At 37.9% G+C, this 22,737-nt stretch overlaps 1 protein-coding gene across 8 annotated transcripts in view; it reads left to right on the top strand.

The window, feature by feature from the left end:
* The window catches only part of PDE4D (phosphodiesterase 4D), a 713,672-nt gene that overhangs the window by 284,985 nt on the left and 405,950 nt on the right, over positions 1 to 22,737 (top strand). The window lies entirely within an intron of this gene.

Genomic DNA, 22,737 nt, shown 5'->3' with positions numbered 1-22,737 from the left:
AAGAAGCAGAGTCTCAGTTTTCATGGAGAGGTGGGCATTAACTAAAAGGTCCAAAGATATATGTACAATTAGAACAATAATAAGTGTTATGCAGAACTAGGAGATTTTGTAACGGAGAGAACTGGTTTTTTGGTTTGGTTTGGGTTTTGGATTTTTTTTTTTTGATAGCATGTGGAAGATGTTGGGAAATATTTCTTAGAATATAACACACGAGGCGCGCCTGGGTGGCTGAGTCAGTTAAGCGTCCGACTTTAGCTCAGGTCACGATCTCGCAGTCCGTGAGTTCAAACCCCGCGTCAGGCTCTGGGCTGATGGCTCAGAGCCTGGAGCGTGCTTCCGATTCTGTGTCTCCCTCTCTCTCTCTGCCCCTCCCCCAGTCATGCTCTGTCTCTGTCTCAAAAATAAATAAACGTTAAAAAAATTTAAATAGAATATAACACCCGAGCTAGGTTGGAAGGTATATGTGTTTCTGTGTGTGTGTGTGTGTGTGTGTGTGTGTGTGTGTGTGCGTGTGTGTGTATTCCAGTAGTAATAGGGTTATGGTCACAGCGGTAGTAGTGGTGGTGGAAAGGAGAGGCAGGAAGATAAATAAATAAAAGATTGGTATTCAGAAAACAACATGTGCAGAGTCTTGCCATGGAAGCAGGATGGAGAGTGCAGTTTACGCAAAGAAGGCCAGTGAGGCTGGGACACAAGAACAAAAAGTAAGATAGTAGCTAGAGAGGATGGTACTCCTTAATGGAGTCAATTTATGCAGAGCCATGGAGACTATATTAAGGAGTTTGTCTCCTATCCCAAGAATTATAGGAAGCCAATACCAGGCTTTAGTGGGTAAAAAGATGAATTCCCTACTATATTCACAATTATACTTTGAAGAGATTTGTTTTGTCCTCCAATGCTTTTGCAAGAAGATAAAAACTTGGAGTATGTATGCTTAAAGCCAACACACACAAGTCTTCTACCTGTCCATAGATCCAAAGACATATCTTTGGTATACCAGTCTAGGTTCCTCTTCCTTCCTTTCTGTCCCATTTAGTAGATTTCATGCAAGATGTTGACCTAAATAACTGAAACATACACAAGTGAATTCCATCCATGGACAAAAAAACAAACAAGCAAACAAACAAAAAAAAACGTTGTGGATATGTTTGATGTTTAAGAAGAAAAATACATCTGTGTAGCAGACTGACTTCTGCATATGTGAAAGAAAATGTGATAAGATAGTATGGTATTGTATTCATCTGACTCTCACAAAGTCCCAGGATGCTCAGAACTGTTCTGACTTGGGGGAGGTGCTGGTTTGTAAATTAGAGGAGCGGCATGCCCATCATTTGTATGATGTATGCCTGGCCGTGTGAACCCACACACCTGGCGTATCTTGGTACTGTCTATAGATACTAGCTAATCTTGCCAGGCTAAACTGTAGAATCCAAGAAAAAAAATTTTGTCAAGTGACACAATTAGATGGTACGAGAAGACAGTGAAGACTAAAATAATTTGGGAAAGAGATATGGACACTAGGTTAAATTGTTATACTTGCTCTTTTCAGAGTATTTTTTTCAGCTTTAGAAAAATAACAATTTCCTATTAAATAATTGCCTTAACTGATGTGTTAATTTGCTCATTCAAAACAATTTTATGAATGTTATCTTATGTTACTCACTTCTATTACTTAACTTGACCATTGTAGCATAGCTAACCTCTTAAGAATGAAAGTTTGTAAATACCGACTACATAGGCCAGTATCTTGGTTAACAAAATACTGTACTAGTAATTGTTACATGAAATCATAAACAATCCATTTTCCCATTAAGAACCTTTAAAATGACAAGAAATAGGGACCAGATACGATCATGAGTGGGAGATATTACTGAGTCTGTGGAAAGGATCACCAGATTATAAAAAAATCTGTTTAATTTACAAAGTTGCAGATTAGAAAAACAAATTGGGTATCTAAAGAAAAATCCTTTGGGAAAAGTCTAGTTCTCTCTGAGGCAGTGACAAATTCAAGTCTATACAAATACACCAGTGAAAAAAGTTTGACTGGGACACCTGGGTGGCTCAGCCAGTTAAACTTCCAACTTCCGCTCAGGTCATGATCTCATGGTTCGTGGATCAAGCCCCGAGTCAGGATCTGCACTGACAGCTCAGAGCCTAGAGCCTGTTTCAGATTCTGTCTCCATGCCACCCCCCATCATTCCCCTACCCTCCTTATGCATGCTCTCTCTCTCTCTCATAAATAAGTAAATATAAAACAAAAAGATAAGTAAGTAAATAAAACATTTTGACTGAGCTGGTAAAATCAAGCAAATGCCCAACTTTGTGGAAAAAAAATGTAAAGTTTCGTCTGTAAGTCTTTTTAGGTTTTTATCACTTTGCATTGTTTATAGCTGAACTGAATGTAGGCAAAAGGGCGAAAGCATTTTGGCCTAGTAGGCATCCAGAATGGTATAGAGAGTAATTTCTTAATTGCCAAATGACTATTTTGTATCATCCTGTAGGAAACTTAACTTTAAAAAATCTGTCTAAAATAAATAAGAGCAGATTATGGGTGTCTCAGTCAGTTGAGCATCAGACTCTTGATTTCGGCTCAGGTCATGATTCCAGTGTGGATCAAGCCCCATGTCAGGCTCCATGCTGAATGCAGAGCCTGCTTAAGATTCTTTCTTTCTCTCTCTCTCTCTCTCTCTCCCTCCTTCCCTCCTTCCCTGCCTCCTTCCCTCGCCTCCTTTGCCCCTCTCCCTCACTCTGTCTCGCTCTGTAGAATAAAAATGGAAACTAAATAAATTAAATTAGATAAACCCAAGAAGTTTGAATCTTTTGATGTCTATTTTATTTTGTCTTGATTATATATGTACTACAATCTTTTTGTAAAACATCCAAACATTGCAGAAATGTAAGACTTAAGTAAAAAATGCATGTTTGCTATCTTCCCTCCCCTCTCTTTAAATAACTATTTTTAAGAGCTTTTGTGTATGTGTGTGTGTGTGTGTGTGTGTGTGTGTGTGTATCATCTATCTATCTATATATATATATAGATATATATATATATACTTTTTTGTATGTGTAAATATATATATTTTTTTAACTGAATGTAAATTCACAACACGCTTTTCAACAAACTTTTTTAGCCTAAAATTTCTTAGAGCAGTGGATACTGATGTAGATATATAGCTGTCTGTGAAGCTTTTTAAGTAGAACGAAAGCAGTACACTCTCCAAGAGAAACCCTGGTATCTAAGAGTAGTCTATAAACTTTGGGTCAACCTATGCCTGGCTTTGCATGAGAAAGCTACCATCCTCACTTTCTCCCTTTGCCCAACCACCCAGACAGGTGGATTCCTTTGTAGTTGCCACATGTCCTGTCAGAGCTGATGTGCTCCAACAGTACTATTTAAGGAACAGGCTTTGAGTACCTTACTATTCAAGTGTTGGTAAGAAGAGAGAAAGCTATGGTCCATTTTCCCTGCGTCTTCCCTCCAGCTGACCCATTTTTTAGGACACCTGGAGAGAAGAACTTTGTCGTGGGATATAGACAACATTTTCTGTTGCTGAATTGTCTTGGTGTACATGCCAGCTCTTTAAAGGAGTTGTGTAGGAACGCCAGCTGCCAGCCCTAGAGACCTCAGAGAAGCATGGGAAGTTGCAGCCCCTTCAGCCAGGAAAAGATAGCTACTGGTCTCGTGGGAAGCTGAGTGTGGAAGAAACCTCTCTAGATGAGAGAATGGGGAAGCTGCCAACAGCTAGTTCGTTGTTCAAACAACCCAGTGTGACCTATCAAGGTCATTTTTGGACAGTGCCACACATGGTCCTCTCCTGGTTAAATCATTATTCCTAGACAGGCTTGAATAGTAACCAAACTGACATCTTGGCCTACTTCCTGGTTGGGTGACCCCTGTTTAATTTTCTAACATTGCTGGTTTCTGCATCACTTTCTTCCAAGTAATTTGGTGGTGTTTAATCCTGCCATGTCTTCCACAAAGGCAAGATTATAAAAATCACTGCTTTAAGTAGTGTAATAACTTGTTAACAATTTTTGTAGAAAATAGAATTTTATTAAAGAATTTTACAATAAAGTGTTAATTCATTTCCTATGTTTCTTCTTATTTACATTTTTTCCAATCTGTAGCTATATAACGTGCACATTTAACCAAACTGTATATATAATTTTGCCCTGTCCTTTTCCACTTATGTTTGTTTTCTATATATTTTCACATGATCATCATTTTCCTTTTTTTTTTAATTTTTTTTTTAACGTTTATTTATTTTTGAGACAGAGAGAGACAGAGCATGAATGGGGGAGGGTCAGAGAGAGGGAGACACAGAATCTGAAGCAGGCTCCAGGCTCTGAGCTGTCAGCACAGAGCCTGATGCGGGGCTCGAACTCACGGACCGCGCGAGATCATGACCTGAGCCGAAGTCGGCTGCTTAACTGACTGAGCCACCCAGGCCCCCCATCATTTTCCTTTTTTAATGCCTTTGTAATATGGGGCAACTCTAGTTGTTATAAATTCTCTTTTGTGCCAATTTGAAGTTTGCCTGATTTTAAATTAGTTATGTTCTTAGCTTTGTACCTTAGAGAAAGAGGTGGCTGGTTTCACACGTTTGGGGACACTGAAATTGTACATAAAAATTTGTACAAACGTGCAGTATTCTGGAGAATGTATCCCTAACTTCATCAGATGGTCAGAAATCTATGTGAAGAACACACAGGACTGAGTTAATTCTCCTTTCATAGCTAAAAGAGCAAAGTAGATTGAATAAGTTAAGTGAGTGCCTGATTACCGCCATAAAGTTAGTTAGATTTTTGGACTCCTGGAACTTGGTAGCCACCTTTGGCATGTTGCTTGTTATTGTTGTTGTTGTTTTTGTTGTTGTTTGAATGATTTCAATCTCATAGGAACATCCGACCAGCCAAGGTTTGAAACCTTACTTATATGCTTTGTTTCACCTGGGTAATGTTAAAAATACTGATGCCTAGTCCTCTCTACCTGGTAGATTTTGGTTCTATTAAATGGTCAGGGTTGGGGTCAAGTCAAGGTGCAGCCAGCGCTGAGAACCACTGGTCTTGAAGCCTGAATGAATAGAACACGAAATAGGTAAGTGCTGTTGGAACAATCAAGATAGGAAAAAAAAATTGAAGAACTCACCTCTATCTTACCTGTATGAGAATATTTTACCTATCATAAAGATACCACATACCCCAAAACTTTTAAAAATTAACCTGGTCTTTTGAAATACCATTGTTTAAACTTTAACACAATTTTCCCTTCCAATTACTTAGGGATGAAGTAAGCAGTCTTTCTGCTTTGATAACAGCAAAACTAAAGAAGGTCCAGCTAAGAAGGTCACTGAGAACAGTTTTTATTCTCAAGTGGTTAGTTTTTCTAATTTACTACTTTCTGAATGTCATGTAAATTATATCTTTCTTCATTACCAATAAACTATAAGGTTGGTGAAGGAAACTGATCTCAATCACAAGTTTCATGGAAGTGAAAATAATCCGATTTCACTGCAGATCTAGCATATTCAAACAGACAGAACTATGTCAGTTAAACTTTCTGCGTTCTTTTTATGCATGACATTTTATTTTGGCAGGGGAGAGATTAAGGATTTACTATGTCTAAAAATAGTTATAGATTAACAAGGTACCAATATGACTGTTTTTTCTTTCCCTGGCTTATTTAACTGACTCGTATTTATCTTTTTCTTTTAAAGATAATCCCTAGTCCTCAGTTTCACGCAGCACTTTCGTTCTTATTTTCCCAGTCAGGAAATGGGAAATTAGGTTCAGTTACAAGGCATTATAGTTGATTCTTATGATCTTACAAATCTATTTTTAATTTTTATGAAATTATTTTAATTGTTTATCTTTAAACCTATAAGATTATCAGTACAATGAAAAATAAGAACAAAGTGGAAAATTCTAACCAAGTTATTTTAGGGATCATAGGAATACCAAAAGAGAATATTACAATTACATCTGATTTTTACCTAATAGATTTGAATTTCTTTGCTTACAGTCAGCCCATCTGTCTCTTGGTGCCTCTCTGAGATAGTTAGACCTTGATAATGGTTTAAAATCACTCATTTATCAATTGTGTAATTCTTTTCCAGATGTATTTTTTTAATTTTTAAAGTAATCTTTATTTTTGAGAGAGAGAGAGAAAGAGAGCATGTGCGGGAGAGGAGCATAGAAGGAGACACAGAATCCGAAGCAAGCTCTAGGCTCTAAGCCATCAGCACAGAGCCCAACACAGGGCTCAAACCCAGGAACCGTGAGATCATGACCCAAGCCAAAGTCAGATGCTCAACCGACTGAACCACCCAGGCACCTCTATTTTCCTCTTTCTTTCTTTCTTTCTTTCTTTCTTTCTTTCTTTCTTTCTTTCTTTCTTTCTCTTCTTTTTTATTTTTAGCATGGAGAAATCAGTTTAGTAGGTGTGGAGGGGTTTGGGAACCCACCTCAGACAGAAACCAGAGAACATATGGAGCAGTTTGAGCTCAGGAAGCTGGGAGGTGGGGCCTGCTCTGTTTCATATATAAATCCTTTGAAGTTCAATATCCTTCAGTGCCCATTGACTAACTCATAGGCCCTTTCCAGTAAAGTTTTCCCATGAGTTCCTAATGTCAGGAGCTGTCTTTCTGAGTCTTCAGCAGGTGGCGTTAAAATCTACTTACGTAATATGTCATTCACCAAATGTACGTAATGGAGTCCCTGCCATGCTTATTAATTGCTAAGACATTGTCCCAAGCTCTGGCAAGACAGTGATAAGCACAACTGATAATTTCTTTCCACCCAGAGTTTTTGGTTTAGCCCAACCTATTAGGTAGTCACTGAATCTTTGAGTGGAAGTAAGTAAAAGGATGAAAGAAGCAATCTCAGTGATATGAATCACAGCCACCATAGAATGGCTGTGTGTTCATTTTCATCAATGTATTATGAAAACTAATTCAGAGCGCAAAATAATGATAATAACAATACCAGTGATAATAATAAAGCAGGTCACAGAGTCAATATAGTATCGTAACAAGAGTATGGTCTCAGATACACTAGACTCAAATTGAAGGTTCACTTCTTAGTAACTGTGTTTCCCTCTCTGGGCTTTATTCTCCCCATCTGAAAATGTGAACACTGGTGCTGCCTTCATTTTAATACACTCAGCCTTTTTTTTTTTTTTTTTTTTTTTTTGGAACACTGCTTGAATATCACTTACGTTGTTAGAACAAAGGGAAAGCATGATAAACCAGACACACCTGAATTCTTGCCCTTGTGACCCTTGAAGTTTGTAGCGGAAGAAAAATTTTAGTAAGCAATGATGTTAAATACAATGAATGTTTTTGTGCTGGCCTTTTGCCTGATAGCAGATCCATTTCTTGCTTTCCTCCCTTTTCTGCCCTTTGTTATGGGAGGCTATCCCCTAAAGGCTGTGGTTTCCAGGCTTCTTCCGTTGGTGGTTAGATGGATTCTGTCTGTTGGAGGCACTGCCTGCAGCAGCATATCAAGCAGTAGCTGTGCCTCAGTGAGGTGACCCCAGGTTCTGGAAGCATCAGCTCTTCTTCTGTTCCTTCAGATCAGTAGTGGTAGTGGCTTCCTATTGTTTGAAGCCTTTCCAACCCGTGGAATGCCTCACAGTCCGTCTGTGGCATGTCACTCTCCTATCACCTTGTGTAGTAAATGATATTAAATTCACCCCTTTGAAATAGGTACAGTGTTTCTATTTTCTTAGTCAGGTGCTATTTGATACAGCTTTGGTAAGAGTGACAGAGAAAGACCCTACATTAGGAGCAGTCAATAAAGGCGTATCCGAGAAAGTAAAATTTAGGCCAAAACCTGAAGTATGAGTAGGAATCTATCAGTGGAGATGGAGAAAAATATTGTACATCATGTGGTGAAAGGAGAGAAAATGAGGCCCATTTTGAGAACTAAAAGCATGTGGATAACTGGAGTGCGGGTTATAAGAGAAAGGGAGGAAGGGTGAGAATCTTGTACGGCTTTCAAGTTTTAAGGGTTTTGAATTCAAGTCAACTGGAAAGCATGAGAGTAGAAAGTAGAGTGATATGGGCATTATTGTTTTCTAAAGTTGCCCCAGTGTAGAGAATTCTTTGGAAAGGAGGCAAAGGACCATTTAGGACAGTTGCAGATGGTGATGGTGGAGTGGAATAGAATGATGGCATGACAACAGAGAATAGTGAACCAATCTGAGGGACAGAGATAAAGGTAGAGTCAGCATGTCTTGGTAATTAATCGGCTTCAGCAGATAAGGTTTAGGATGGAGTTAGAATTGTTTCCAGAGTTCAAAATAGGGCAACTATTTTGATAAATAATATTTTGGTAAATAAATGGGGTGGTATTCACAGCAAAAGGGAATACTTATTGGAGGAGGAAGAGTTACAAAGTTGAGCTTGAAATATGTGTGAGAGATAGCCATATGGAGATGTCAGGTATGGTATGTGTGTCTAAAGCTTGGGAGACAGATCTGAACTAGAGAAATTGATTGGGAGTTGTCCATCCACAGATGGTATGGGAGCTATTTGAGTCAGTGAGATCAACCAAACAGTATGCAAGATGAGGAGAACAAGAGGGCCCTATCTGAGCCCTGGAAAACACCAACACTAGAATGGGAGGGTAAGGAAGAGGCTGAAAAATAAACTGAAACATGAGCAGAGAGTTAGGTGAAGAAAATTAGGTGTCTGTGGTGGAAGCCAAGAGAAATAAGTGTCTCAGAAAGGAGGCAGTGGTCAGCAGTACTGGAAACATCCGTTGATGAGTAAAACGTCAGTTGGTGGCCTGTGAGAGGTCTTAGTGGTGGCAGCAGAAACCAGATTATGGTGAGCTGAGGTGTAAGTGTGAAGGGAGAGTCACAACAGTGGATATAAAGGAAATTATTTCAAGATTTGGCTCAGAATGAGAAGGAGGTATGAAGGTAGCTGCAAAAAGAAGTAGGGATTGAGGCATGGCTTATCTAAGATGGGAAATACTTGATTGCATTTGAATCCTGATGGAAGGGATTTGGTAAAGAGGAAGACAGTAGTGGAGGTAATTGATGAAGCCGGGCTCCTAAGGACATGCGAGTGACTGAGACCCAAAGCCCAGGTGGCAGGTTTTGCCTGACTGGTAACAGGAGGATAAAATAGAAATCATGAATATGGGTGCAGACAAATTTGCCAGTTTGATGGCTGGACATGGAGAACTTTCCTTTCTGAAGGTTACTCTCCTTGTTGAAGAGAAATATCATCTGCTGTGTGTGGAAAGTGGGGAGCAAGTATTTGAGCAAAAGAAGAAAGGATATTTTCTATAGTCTTTAGGGAAAATGGGAGAGCGAGATGATTCATAGTTGTTAGAATTTTAAAATGAATGTAAGCTTCTTGGATTATAGTTATTTCAGAATTATTAGCAGCCTTGCCTTTTTGCATTTTACTGCTAAACCTCCCTGAGTACATTTTCACCCTTTTGACAGCTAGCCGGAAATGATCACTCTGTGCTAAAATGCTGACTTACTGGGGCAACAGTGGCTCAGTTGGTTAAGTGTCCAACTCTTGATTTTGGCTCAGGTCATGATCATGAGAAGGAGCCCCATGTCAGGCTCCATGCTTGGGATTTTCTCTCTGCCTCTCCCCTGCTTGTTCTTTCTCTCTCTCAAAATAAATAAACGTTAAAAATAAATGAAATGCTGACCTGCCATGTTCCTTTTGTTACCCGCCAATACTGACTGATAAGATGGTAAATTGACGTATTAACTTCTTGATGTGAATTAAGACCTTTTTTAAGGAAAAAAATCTTAAATAACACATCCCTCAATTTTACATACAGTTTATGGGGCAGAGAAAGACTCTAGCACCACAACAACCTTTTTAGGAAACACACGAATTGCCTTCACACCAAGTGTAACATGCATAACTTACCATCTCTTCCAAATTATTTGCTTAAAAATGCTGATGATTTGGCACTGGGAGATCACTTGCATAGTCTGAATAGAGCTTTTGCTTCACATTTTATTTGAAAATAAAGCAGAAAATGCATTTCTCTGGATGTCAGTATGGTACATATAACCAGAATGCTAGAAAAATAGCTTCCAAATGGCAAACACCACACAGAAACTGAATTCCATCAGTCAGCTCCCATTTGGTAAACATATGGGAGCTCTTGGGTAACTGAACTATCAGATATTAGTCTAAAGCTTTGCTTTTGAAAAGGTTCTGCAAACAGTGCCATTTAAGTTGAAGTGATTCAAGGAACTCAAGTCATTCTGTGGAGTTACTTACTGTTTCATAATGAAGTTTGAGAAAGGGAATGGACCATGACAAGTGGCCTTTTCCTGCAGCTGTCACTTCCTTATGTTTCCCACCAGGCCCCAACATGAGATGTTAGACTAAGAAAACCAACAAAATGGAACCAAGTTGATAACAGACATTCTTAAAGCACTGAAAACAAAGTTGTCCTTTTGAACCCCGAACTCTCATTATTTGATATATGCCTCTGTACTTGCCAGGAATTAGTGACAGGTATGAAAATGGAGTTCAATATGAATAATTAATATAAAGGCTCCAAAGTTATTTTGGACACTTAGTTCATGATTTAATTGGGTGGGATATTTTAAAAGTTTTCAAAGCACTTTTCACGGGGTAGACCTGGGAAGAAAACCACGTGAGCCTGGTCTCAGAGAGCACTGTGGAAAATCCCTGACATAAGCTTTCCTTTGCCTAAACATTGCTTGGGAATGAGCCTAGATTTGGAGTGGCCAAACAGTTCACTATCCAGGAGTACAAGGGGGAATATTAATAATGTCACAGGAAAACAGAAGCAAACCCCAAAACAGGTAAAAGCAGGGCTACTTCAGGCAGAGCAGGGAGGTCATAGGCAAAGCGGAATACCCTTGGGTAAGGGGCAGTAAAGCTGTTCACATCTGAGCACATGTCTGCTAATTGTAGTATTTGTATCTTTTGGTGCATCACAAGCATTGTTTGTGATGAGTCATCTCTCAGATGTCCTGTGAAGCAGGTCCTCTCCACCTCCCAACCTGGAATTAGAGTCATCAGACAACATGTGGTCAGAAGGTGGAGGGTTGTAACACCTGGGGAATAGCTTTTTTATTTTCTAATTTTAAATTTTTGTTCCCAAACCGCAACATCCCTGCCGTTGCTCTCTGTGTTGGCACAGAAAACAAAACAAAACAAAACAAAACAGCTTTGAGAATTACCACTGTAAAGATTGTTCTTTGAATTGTGGCCACAATTACTTTGGTTATAAATTTATGTGGATTATTGTTGAGATGATTATGGGAATGATCCTCTGGTGTGTTGAAAATTCAAGGAACTTCATTCCCAACTCAACCAGCACTCTGAAAGCCTGAAGAGAGGAATGCCTGGGGCACTTGGCAGAACAGAGCCCAGAGCCCAGAGAAGGGAATTGAGAGAAGGGAAATAGGAAAAACCTTCTGTTCAATGTGGCTGAGGTAGTGCTGAAGCATGGAACTTTTGCCTCAAATGGCAGCCAGAGGATCTTCTCAGAGCTCATCACAAAAAAACATGAGAAATTAGAGAAGGTATCCTTTTATTTTACAAAATGCTGTAATCTTTACTAACTCAAGCTCCCTTTGTCAGCCTTCTTTGTGTAAAGAAAATTAAAAAGATCTCCCCACAGGGGCAACTGGGTGCCTCAGTTGGTTGGGCGTCTGACTTTGGCTTGGGTCATGATCTCGAGTTCCTGAGTTTGAGCCCCGCGTTGGACTCTGTACTGGTGGCTGGGAGCCTGCAGTCTGCTTCAGATTCTGTGTGTCCCTCTCTCTCTGCCCCTCCCCTGCTCATGCTCTGCCTCTCTCTCTCAAAAATAAAATAAACATTAAAAAATTAAAAAAAAAAGATCTCCCACAACCTGTTCAGACAGTTATGAACTTTTTCTTTGTTTCAGTTGGTTTAGATTAGTTATGCTGAGGTAACAAACTACCTTGATGTTTCACTGACTACAACCACAGTTTTGTTTCTTGTTCTTGTTGCACATCCTTAGCTGGTTCATGGTGCTCTCTTCCTTACTGTTTTCATTAAAGAACAGCCCATCCTGAGAAGGCACAAGAAAGGGGAGATGGCAGGGCCACACAATGGCTTTTAGAGCTGCTGCTCAGAAATGCCACACATCTCTTCCACTCTCATGCCATTGGCCAAAGTAAGTTGCATGGCTACGCTCAAAAACCATGAGGCAGGAAATATGACTCTTGGATAGGAATGGCTTTAGAAATCCTTTAAATGTTTGTAAATAATATAATCCATTGCAATCCTCCAAGTTAATTTCAAAAATGACTTAAAAAATTTAACATATATTCTGTGTAGTACCCCTCATTCTGTTCCTAATGACACTTTCTCATTGTGATAAGTTACTTCTGTTTTTCTCCTTAGCTATGCTTACAAACTCACACATTACCCAGGAGCACTGTTCTGTTTGGCTTACTCACCTCTCTCCGTTACTTGATGGTGGGACCTTGAGAGGAGGAGGAAGGTGATAGTCATCCGTGAGTCCCTAGCATATGGTTGGCACATAACAAAAACCCTAATAAGTAGCTATTGGCAGTTCGTGAGTTAATAGATAAATGAGGGACTGTTTGCATTGCCTTCTCCACCTTCGCACCTTGCTCCATTCCAACAAGCAATCTTGCAAAAGAAGTAGAAATCACAGTGGAATCTTAAAGAATGGCTTGGTGTTTGCTCCATAGAAAAGTATGAGGAGGCAAATTCAAGGAAAGAAAAGTTGATAGATGTAGTTGGACTATTGTTGAGTGAAGGTAAAATTCTTCTTGAATTTTGCATCCTGAACATGAGTCCATATAAGCTTGGTTATTGCGAAGTCTGACCCATCCCAGAGCACTAAGGAACTGAGACAATAAACTGCCAGTGCAGTACCCAGTCTGACAAGTCTGACCCTTATTAGATTCCCCCCAGAAAACTAATCTTGAATCACCTGCACAGATGACATAAAGTCACTAAAGGAATGTATAAATTGGTAACTATTTTTCATGATTTCTGATGTGACATTTTATTACTTACTCATTAATGAAAATCTGCCCTATCAAAAAGTCTAAATATAGCATTAACATCTCATGTTGAATCTGGCAATTAGATCTTGTTTTACTACTTTCAAAACAGATGTGAAGAGAAAAAAGGGGAAGAGATTGACTACAACACACAAGATTTTCTTCATTGATCAGTGAAGTTTGAGCCTTCCTAAATGATGCCTATGGGAAGCTATCCACTTCTAGGGATGTTTCCATTGTTCACATGTTTGGGGGATTGTCCTTTTGAACTTCCTTCAGAGCCTGTCCTACACATTTTCTTTTTTTTTTTTAATTTTTTTTTCAACATTTATTTATTTTTTGGGACAGAGAGAGACAGAGCATGAACGGGGGAGGGGCAGAGAGAGAGGGAGACACAGAATCGGAAACAGGCTCCAGGCTGAGCCATCAGCCCAGAGCCCGACGCGGGGCTCGAAATCACGGACCGCGAGATCGTGACCTGGCTGAAGTCGGACGCTTAAACGACTGTGCCACCCAGGCGCCCCCACATTTTCTTTTTAATTCACTGCTGACACATCTCCATCTGCTAAAGGTGGATCTGATTCTATGAAGCTGCCAAAAATTCTTTGGCATGAAGTCTGATGATTAAAGTGGATGATCCATTTGGCTAATGTTGTCTTGGTCAAATGGGAAGTGACTATAAAATCAAGAAGCTGTTTTCTTATGCACGTTGGAAATGGCCTGTGATGATAATTCCTGAAGGGGTTATGCCAGAAATGTCATCAGCCCTGATAGCATTCATTGAGCAAGCAAGCTCTATTTATCCATAGAAAAATCATTCTCATTATTTTATAGAGAGTTTTCTTAGTAATTGCTAGAAATTAATATTAATAAATGATAGGTTATATATAATATTTATATACTTTTAGAAATGTACAGAATCATATATATATGCATACATATATATATATGCATACACACAGCCCAATTAGCAAATTAAATTATTCTTTTATAGCTGTTTTCAATTTAAAAAAAATCCATATTATGCTCTTAAGCAAATGCCAAATGCTTCTGTTGCATGAGAAATTCCTAACAGGCAAATAATATCAGATAAGTTATTTCATTATTCCATGTTGTATCTGTAGACCAATGGAGCTTCCTTTTTACTCTTTAACCCTTGACTATGTATTACCATGTGGGATGGTCAGGGACTACTTTCAACTATCCATAGTATGCTATGTATCATACTTTCTGTTCTTTAGCATTTCTAGCCATTAAAAATAAATTATACTGTAAGGCAGAAAGCGATGCATTGTTGTAAAGTGTTATGTGTCCTCTTTGCACAAATATATGTAAAAAAGTACATGTATACATATGTATGTAAGCAATATAAAATAATGTAATTCCCAAACTCTGAAATTTTCTGCTAATGAATCTGAAGCATTTGATTAAGACTCGATTTAAGCTGTGCCAACATGCTGTCTGAACATATTTGAAAAGTATAATTTTGGCTAAATCATTTGGTATTTTTGATATCATGTAGACAGTCTTCTTAAATTCTCATTAAATAATTGACTCACTTTATAACTACAATAGGGTCTACATATTCAGGCAGCTTCATCTGCAATTAATGGCAAGTAAATGTAGAGAACAGAATTATTAGAAACTTTGGACATGTCACCGTAAACCAGACCCAACAATACATGTCAGTCCCACTGGAAAAGTATTTCCTGGCATAAACTCAATATATGTTTCTTCAGTACATGAAAAATGAATGATTCCTTCCTTCACAACAATTGATTATATTTATTGATCTCGGTTTAAATACAAATCTGTATTGGTAAGTTAAAACATTTTTTTTAATATCATGGAGAATCACTGATACATCCAAATGAGGTAATACCAGGCCTGTGGTAAAGCTTTGTAGACTGTGTAAAGAGCTCTTTGTTGAGAGTGGAGTATGGTTTCTGGGACTGGTAACATGTGGTGGGAAGACCAGGCCTTATTTTAACTGAGTGCTTATGTTTTGATTAGAATTTGACCAGGTGAGAGCAGATATACTTCTTTTCCACCTCAGAGTTTCATTTCAAGTTAAATGCTTAAAGAAACCAGGAGAAAACGCATCAGCGTTATGTGACTGGGGTGGGGATTGTGTCAACTTGAAGAATTCCTGCCCTTGTAATGAAGATAGTGAATATTCCGCTCTGGTTTCCATCCATCATACAGGAATGGGGGGAAGGTCCCACATGTTAGACCTTACAATTTTCAAAAGAAGCCAAATCTAACCTTGTATGTGACTGTGACCTTCCCTCAGTGCTTTAAATGTTGGATGAAAAGAAAAAAAAAAATAACATGGAGTGCCTCGGTGGCTCAGTCAGTTAGGCGTCCAACTTCAGCCCAGGTCATGATCTCACAGTTCGTGAGTTTGTCAGGTTCTGTGCTGACAGCTTGGAGCCTGGAGCCTGCTTCGGATTCTGTGTCTTCCTCTCTCTCTGCCCCTCCCCAGCTCATGCTCGCACTCTGTCTCTGTCAAAAATAGATAAACTTAAAAATTTTTTTTTTGAAAAAGAAAGGAAAAAAAAGGAAAAAATAACAGTGTGTCAGTCAAACTCAGGTCTGCTAGCCACATATGGCTCAAAGACAGCCAGTTCACCCACCCCAGCCTACACCTCTTTGGTGCTGGAGTGATTTCCTGTGTTTCCCTTATGTAGAAGTATAATTATCAGACTCCAGTTTGTCAACAGCTATGTGCAAGGCCAAAGGTCTATAGCCAAGTTCTGGATTTACTGCTGATATCTTTAGAAAATGCACAGAAGGTTTCTCCTATTTTTCTCACGAAGCTCTAAGGATAAATAGCCCAAAACAAAAAGACAAAGTACGTTGGCCATTGTGAGCCTTGAAACGTTCAGGTCAGTTACTAAAATGAGGGTATGTTTCATGTGAAAAGGGTGTCTGTAAAGAAAGGCACAAAAGAATGGGATTAAGTACTTTACTGCTTGATCTCAACTACTTTACTTCTTAGTGACTTGCTAAAAAAAGATTGTCTTTCATGGTTCCCCCAGTGTCCCAACCAAAAAAAAATTGTACATTTTCTCTTGTTTCCCTCTCTCTTTTTTTTCCAATCTCCGACTAAATTTTGTGATTCCCCGGTCCCACCTCCTGATTACCTACTTTTGGTTACCTTGGTATCCAAAAGGTCAAGAATAAAAAAGAGATACTTCTCAGTTGACTAGGGTTATCTCTTAGAATGTAAGAGGGCAAAAGCATAAGCAAGGATTAAGTGTTAAATAAACCCACTATGCTACCACACATTTCTGGTTTAAAAACTACACTTCATTGAATAATTTAGAATATGCTTATACCATCTGTTCCCTTGGGTATTGACATCATCCATGATAGCAAAATAATCACATGTTAAATAAATTCTAGAAACTGTACTGTCATTCATAATAGCAGTGACCTTGTTCATTCAGATGACCTAGCCTTTTTCTTTCTCCATGTAATTATATCATTGATTTTCTCATATCGGAAAGGAGAACAACTGAGTACATGGTGTTTCTTAAATAGAGTATCAGTTCAGGAATTCGAACATTTCATTTATGGAAATAAAAAATAAAGTGCAAACATATGCCATCTTTGAAGGTAACATTATGTAAGCTTTTGAGCATAATATTTGCTGTCTTTATCTACTTCTTTATGTAAATTCATGGGAGAAATGATCAGATTGTCTTATGCATATTTTAGAACTATGCAATCAATTATCTTCTGGGATTCTGTTGTCTGTCTGGAAAGATATAGAGCATGCATCTCTGTGTAAACTGAATGAGTTTACTTCAGGGTGGATATTGATTTTGTTCTCCCTGAGCTTTTACAACATTTCATGTCTGGGCCACACACAATGTACTCTCTCTCAATGACAGCAAATTTATTCATGTGTTGGAGTCTTTTTCTTCTCAAAACATATTGTATGCTTTGTGAGGGCAGTGACCATTTGATTTTCCTTTTGTGTCTCTCAAAGTTTCCCACTCTGCAGACTTTTCTAAGGGAAAAATAAATAATGAGTACATGATTTTTAATGCTGTAAAATAGGGGAAAAGGTTTAAAAAGTTGTCGCTTAAGTTGGCACATGTCGTAGACGGTGAAGGTTAATGATTTCTTTTACCCACACCTAACTCAGGTATATAGAGTGTTCTAACTTGGGCTGCTCCTCTGTGAATCTCTGTGGCATTAGGGTGTGGCTGAAAGGGACCTTGAGGATATTTTGAAAGCCTTTCCAACAAACTTCTGGTGCTTAATAGGCCTTTCCTGCCAGGTACCTTTCTATATTGCTGTATTCCATTCCTTGGCTTTTCTTTAAAATCACACCTTACCTCGTAAGAGAGGGTAGAATTCAGAAGGCATCATTATTCTTTGCAAAAGGTATCTGAACCATGCATTAAATCATCTGTACCTTCTCATCTCTAGGCAAAATGATACCAATTTATTTGAACATTCTTTCTCAGTCCCAGTATCTTCTTCTATGAACGTTCTCTGAGTGCCCTTCTTCAAACTGAGGGAGGGCTCTCGTTTGGTCAGGGAGTCTATAAAGGGAAAGTGAGCTCAAAGACCCTCATGCTATGTCCCTGTTCATCACCAGTTTGACCTTCTTGCTTTTCTGGTGAGCTTTTAACTTGATGATTTATCAGTGCATTATCTGTTACGTACATTTGTTGTTGGCAAACCACATTGTCATTCCTCATTTGTATTCACTGTTTGATGTTCCCCACAAGTTACACTGCTTCGGTTCAAGTAAATTGGTTTTTCATATGAAAAAATATTCATATTCAATTTAATATCTGAAGGATCTGCCAAGATGCTACCTATCATTTCTCTGACTTCTCTCTCACAAAGTATTCAGTCTCATTAATACAAATGTCTAGTCCCAAAGCCCACTTTTATCATTTGCATTTCTCCGTTTACACAAAATCAGTCATAATCTCCCTATTGCTTGGTAAATCCAGTAAATGCTGTAGAAATAACATTTAAAAAATGTTTTTGGTAAGGTATTTGAAAAAGTCTCTTGAGTTACAGTTGCAGGGTTAGTGGATATATAGGCTAGGGGAAAATGCAGATAAGTGGACTTATTACCAGTTGAACAACATAGATGAGAAGTATTGAATAAAGAGTAAATGTTAGCCTAGTTGGGAGATTAATTCATCCATTCGGATGTACAGAAAAGTGGACTTGAAAGTGACTGTGAATACAGTGGAATGCAAGGTCAGGATCAACAGTTATTTATTTTTGCTAATAAAAATGATTGCAAATTCAAATTCACAATTAATATGAATTGGATAGTGGAATCCTAAGGGAAGTGGTTCATGAATTAAGAGTGTGAGGAGAATTGTCTTAAATCTCATTCATAGATTTACAATGAACAGAGAAATGGAGATGATTATCTCTTTCTGCCCCCTGAATAGTCATATCACACCTAGAATGTTGGCTTAATTTCAAGAGGAATCAACAAACAAGGATAAATCCAGAAGCAAGATAGGAACAATCAAAAGAACTTTGATCAGGTGGCCTAGAAATGGGAAAATGGAAGCTCTCTTTAGGTGATCACAAGGCCGTCGGAGTAAAAAAAAAGAATTATGCCTGTTTTTGAATGATTCCAAATCTGCAGTCGAGAGACAGTACTTTTACAAAGGTGAAATTTAGTTTAGTAGAAATAACTTTACAATATTGGTATCTACTCAAAGTAAGCATTCTGTGCCATGAAGCAGGGCTGTTCTCATACCAAGATGCATTCACCCAAGAGCAGATTCCTGCTTCTCCCTGGAGGGTTTTCATGCATTAGAAGACTGCATTTCCAATCACTTACAACAAATCTTTCAATTATGAGAGCAGATGATATGAAAAGTTCTTAGCATAGTGCCTGATGACATCAATTAAATGCTCAGTAGATATGAGCCATAATTGTTATTGGTAAAGACTAATCCATGACTTTGTAACTGACAATTTGTCTGAAGGGAATAGGAGAAGATAACTCTTTAAAAATTTAGTTCAGCTTCTGTTGCTAAATAATTAAGGTAACTAATAAGGGCCTATGATATGTGTAACTGATTTACTCTTAATTTGTTGCCACTTTCTGTTTTCTGTAATTGCCTTTACATTCTATGTTACCTGGGTTGGGGATTTATTCATCAAATTTAACAGGAAAATTCTAAGCAGTTACTAAATCACAGTTGCTTGTATTAAATTATCTAGTGACTAACAAAGCAATGAATCATATCAGAAAAAAATGGGTATCTTCCATTAATTAAGAGGACTGTTTCAGTTTAGGGACTTGTAGAATCTTAACAGTAATATTCTAGCTCATATTAGCTTCGTTGAAATTTTTTCTCAGGTGACAGATTTGTTTATCTCTCAGGATTGCAGCTGCTATCTGTTGAAGGGATTCACTAATTCACTCACTTTATTATTCAGTCAACAAATAATGTACCAAGCACTATCTTGGCTTGCACGTGCACTCTCACCTCTGTATAGTATCCTTTTCACTTTTTTTCCCCTTTGAATTACTCACCACAGGAAGAGCAGCTTTTCTCATACCTCATGGCCCCAGAAGCTGACCCCAAGGCCCCTATCCTTGAACTCCTTGTGTCCCTTTTCTAGTGCATATTTCTCCCTATAACTTATCACCTCTCTTATATATTTCATTCACCTGTATGTCCATCCACCTGGCTCTTCTGGAATGTCCATTCCAGGAAGGCAGGAATATTTGTCTGTTTTATTTGCTCCCAGATTCCCAACACATAGAATAGTGACTTGACAAATATTTGTTGAATGAATGAATGAATGAAGCTTAAATGTCATTGAAACTGGTATTAGAAAGGTGTCATTTATGCTGCTGGGTTACCTAACCCATTTTTGGAGTGCAGGGTTATAAACCAAAGTTACTTGGCTTCAAATCCAACATCTTCATTATTAGTCTCTCCCTCATTTACAAATAATTCCAGAATTTCCATGCTTTATAGATTTGAATACAAGAAGATAACTTTTGTTATCATTTGAATTTAAGAGAATATCAAGGTGGATGTTTACCTACCTGATCCTATCCATACAGATCACTCCTTCACATTATGTTTTCTCTCTGGATTTATTCAGTCTGGTTAAATATATCATGAGCTTCCCTATTATCTGTTATTATTTCTTGGGTCATCAATGCAGACCCTAGAAAAAGCGGAATGCAGTGGAACAGTAATGGGTAAGACTCAGTCTTTGCCTTTGAGCTCTTTTCAGTCTAGTGGCTAAGCTAGCCTTGTACATGTACAATCTCAGAGCCAGATGATAACCAGATAATTTATAATATAAACAGTGATACTTTTGAGAAAAAAAGAAAGCACTATTTAATAATAGTATTGGGACAACAGCTTATACGCTTCAGGTAAACTGAGTAATATGGACCCCAAGTTTTAAAAAGTTAACGAAGATAAACCATGAGTGCAAGTCCTTCTTGTAACACAGAGTTACTGGGCATCTACTCTATGTAGAGCAACGTACCAGGGACTATGGAGACTTCAAAGATCAGTGAGCCATGATCAGTCTATCTTGTGGTTTATAACCCACTTGAGGAGAGAAAACATTAACAAAACAATATGAAGAAGGAAATGATGGTATAGTCTGAATGTCAGCTTCATGTGATATTAGCCAACCACAAGGTTTCAGATAGGATCACTGACGCTGTACTGCCTTTCATTTCTTTCTCATAGGTGGTCATTTGAAGTGCATCCTGTCATAATGCATCAACTGGACACTGAATGGATTATGTGACTTTTTCTAGTTAAGAGTCAGACCATTCACTTCTGTCTGTTTATATAATAAATGTTTAACTCATGCTGGCTGGCTGGCAAACCAACTGAGGTAGAAGGATGAATTGATGTGTTTTTTAAAAATTATCTAGCAACCAGATATAGAACAATCTTAGCCAAAGACACCTCCTTTTTGCTTGACCAACTAATCTCTTTGCTTCACCAACTAGAAGAACTTACAGCATGATTATGTTTCATCTTCAGATTTGATAATGATATAAGATATTTGGTTATTTGGAAATAAGCTTAAAAGTGCTTTAATTCTTTCTACTGGTGCCTACTGTTGGCGATTCTTTTGCAGCTGAATTTTGGCAACAGTGTTTATCTTGGCGAGTAGACTGTGCTTTTTAAGGATGAAAGTGTGGGAAATAGTGTAGGACATCTGTTGAAGAAGTCATGTTGTCAAAGCCCAGTACGTATATTAAACTCATTTGTTTCCATTTTCATACCTTTTAAAGCAAAATGTCACTCCTTTTAACGTTCAGACAGTTTATAAAAATACTTGGAGCTATGAATTGTGTGGGACTACCTGGAACTTCAGTGAATGAGCATCATTTTATTCCGTTGGTTTTATTGCTACTTTAACTCAGCCTAAACTTTAGATATATAATGGGTTTGTTAAGATAAGATTATCAGTGGTCATGGGATTTTATTGGGAATGAAATTGAAACTAACAGAATTTCCTGTCCCTGGATTAAACAAAACTGAGAACAAGCAGAAATAACTTAGCTTCTTTCTTCTCTGACTTCTTCTTCTAAGGTATTATTAATACTTGGTCCAACTGCTCGTCTCCCTTATTGCAGACAGTTTAATAAATTTAACTTTATGTGATCAATAGGTTTCTGCTGGGCTTTTGAAGAATTGATTGTTAGGAAATAAAATAAGATTTTGGGAGAAATTGCTTCCAATGGGGACTCTACTAGATGTATAAAACTTTTAAGGAGCTGAAAACCTAGGGTTCATTCATCCCCAGATTGCCTTCTTTTGAAATGAAGCAGCTGATTGATTTAAATAAAAGTTATCCTTGCTATAAAGTTGAGTTAAGCCTGCTGACTTTCTGATTTATGGGACTTTATGTTCTTTAAATTCTAAAAGGCATGCCATTAAGTCTCGTTGGTTTTCACAGTCCGAGGAATTAAGTCATGGTAATAAAATTTTCAAGATAATATTAATTTATATATCATGATGTTAGCACTATCATTTACAACTGATGATATAACTGGTCTAAGAACAACACCAATTCCATGTGACTCCTATTTGCTAGATGACTGTACTTAAGAAGCCAAATTATAGATTAGAAAGTTTGTGAATGTCCATCAGATCAGGGGGAGTTATAGCTTCTTAAAGAGGTTATGTAGCTTTTTCACTATTCACTATATTTCACTTTATAATTATTCTTTAAGAATTTTTTTTCACATAAACAAATCAAGTTAGTTAGATTTAGAATACTCAAAACTCTTGTTATTATAATTTCCCATGTCACCAAGACCACTACCCCCTCTATTTACATTTATAATTATCCTATCATCCTTTATTTTAGTACATTTCAAGGTACTATCATTGCCAAAGTTTACACATTTATTTTCATAGAAATATATTTCCTAATAATAAATAAGGGAACACCTTAATGGTTGAAGTTTTTGAAAGCAGTTCAATGGTCTATGAATCTTACCAACACTGTGATTTCTTACCAGCTTTAGTCTTAAAGGATACCCATATTTTGGAGCCTCCTTTATCTATGAGAACTATATTCTCTTTTAGTGCACTAATCAAATCAGAGTGATTCTCTGCTACTTCTGCAACTGTGTATGAAGACATTACCAAAGATGCCACAGACACCAAGTACAAAGAAACAGTCATCAATATTTCTATTGTTTTCTGCTATGTAAT

The sequence above is a fragment of the Acinonyx jubatus genome, chromosome A1 (assembly GCF_027475565.1).
Source record: "Acinonyx jubatus isolate Ajub_Pintada_27869175 chromosome A1, VMU_Ajub_asm_v1.0, whole genome shotgun sequence".
NCBI lineage: Eukaryota > Metazoa > Chordata > Mammalia > Carnivora > Felidae > Acinonyx > Acinonyx jubatus.
This window is presented reverse-complemented; position numbering and strand designations above follow the sequence as displayed.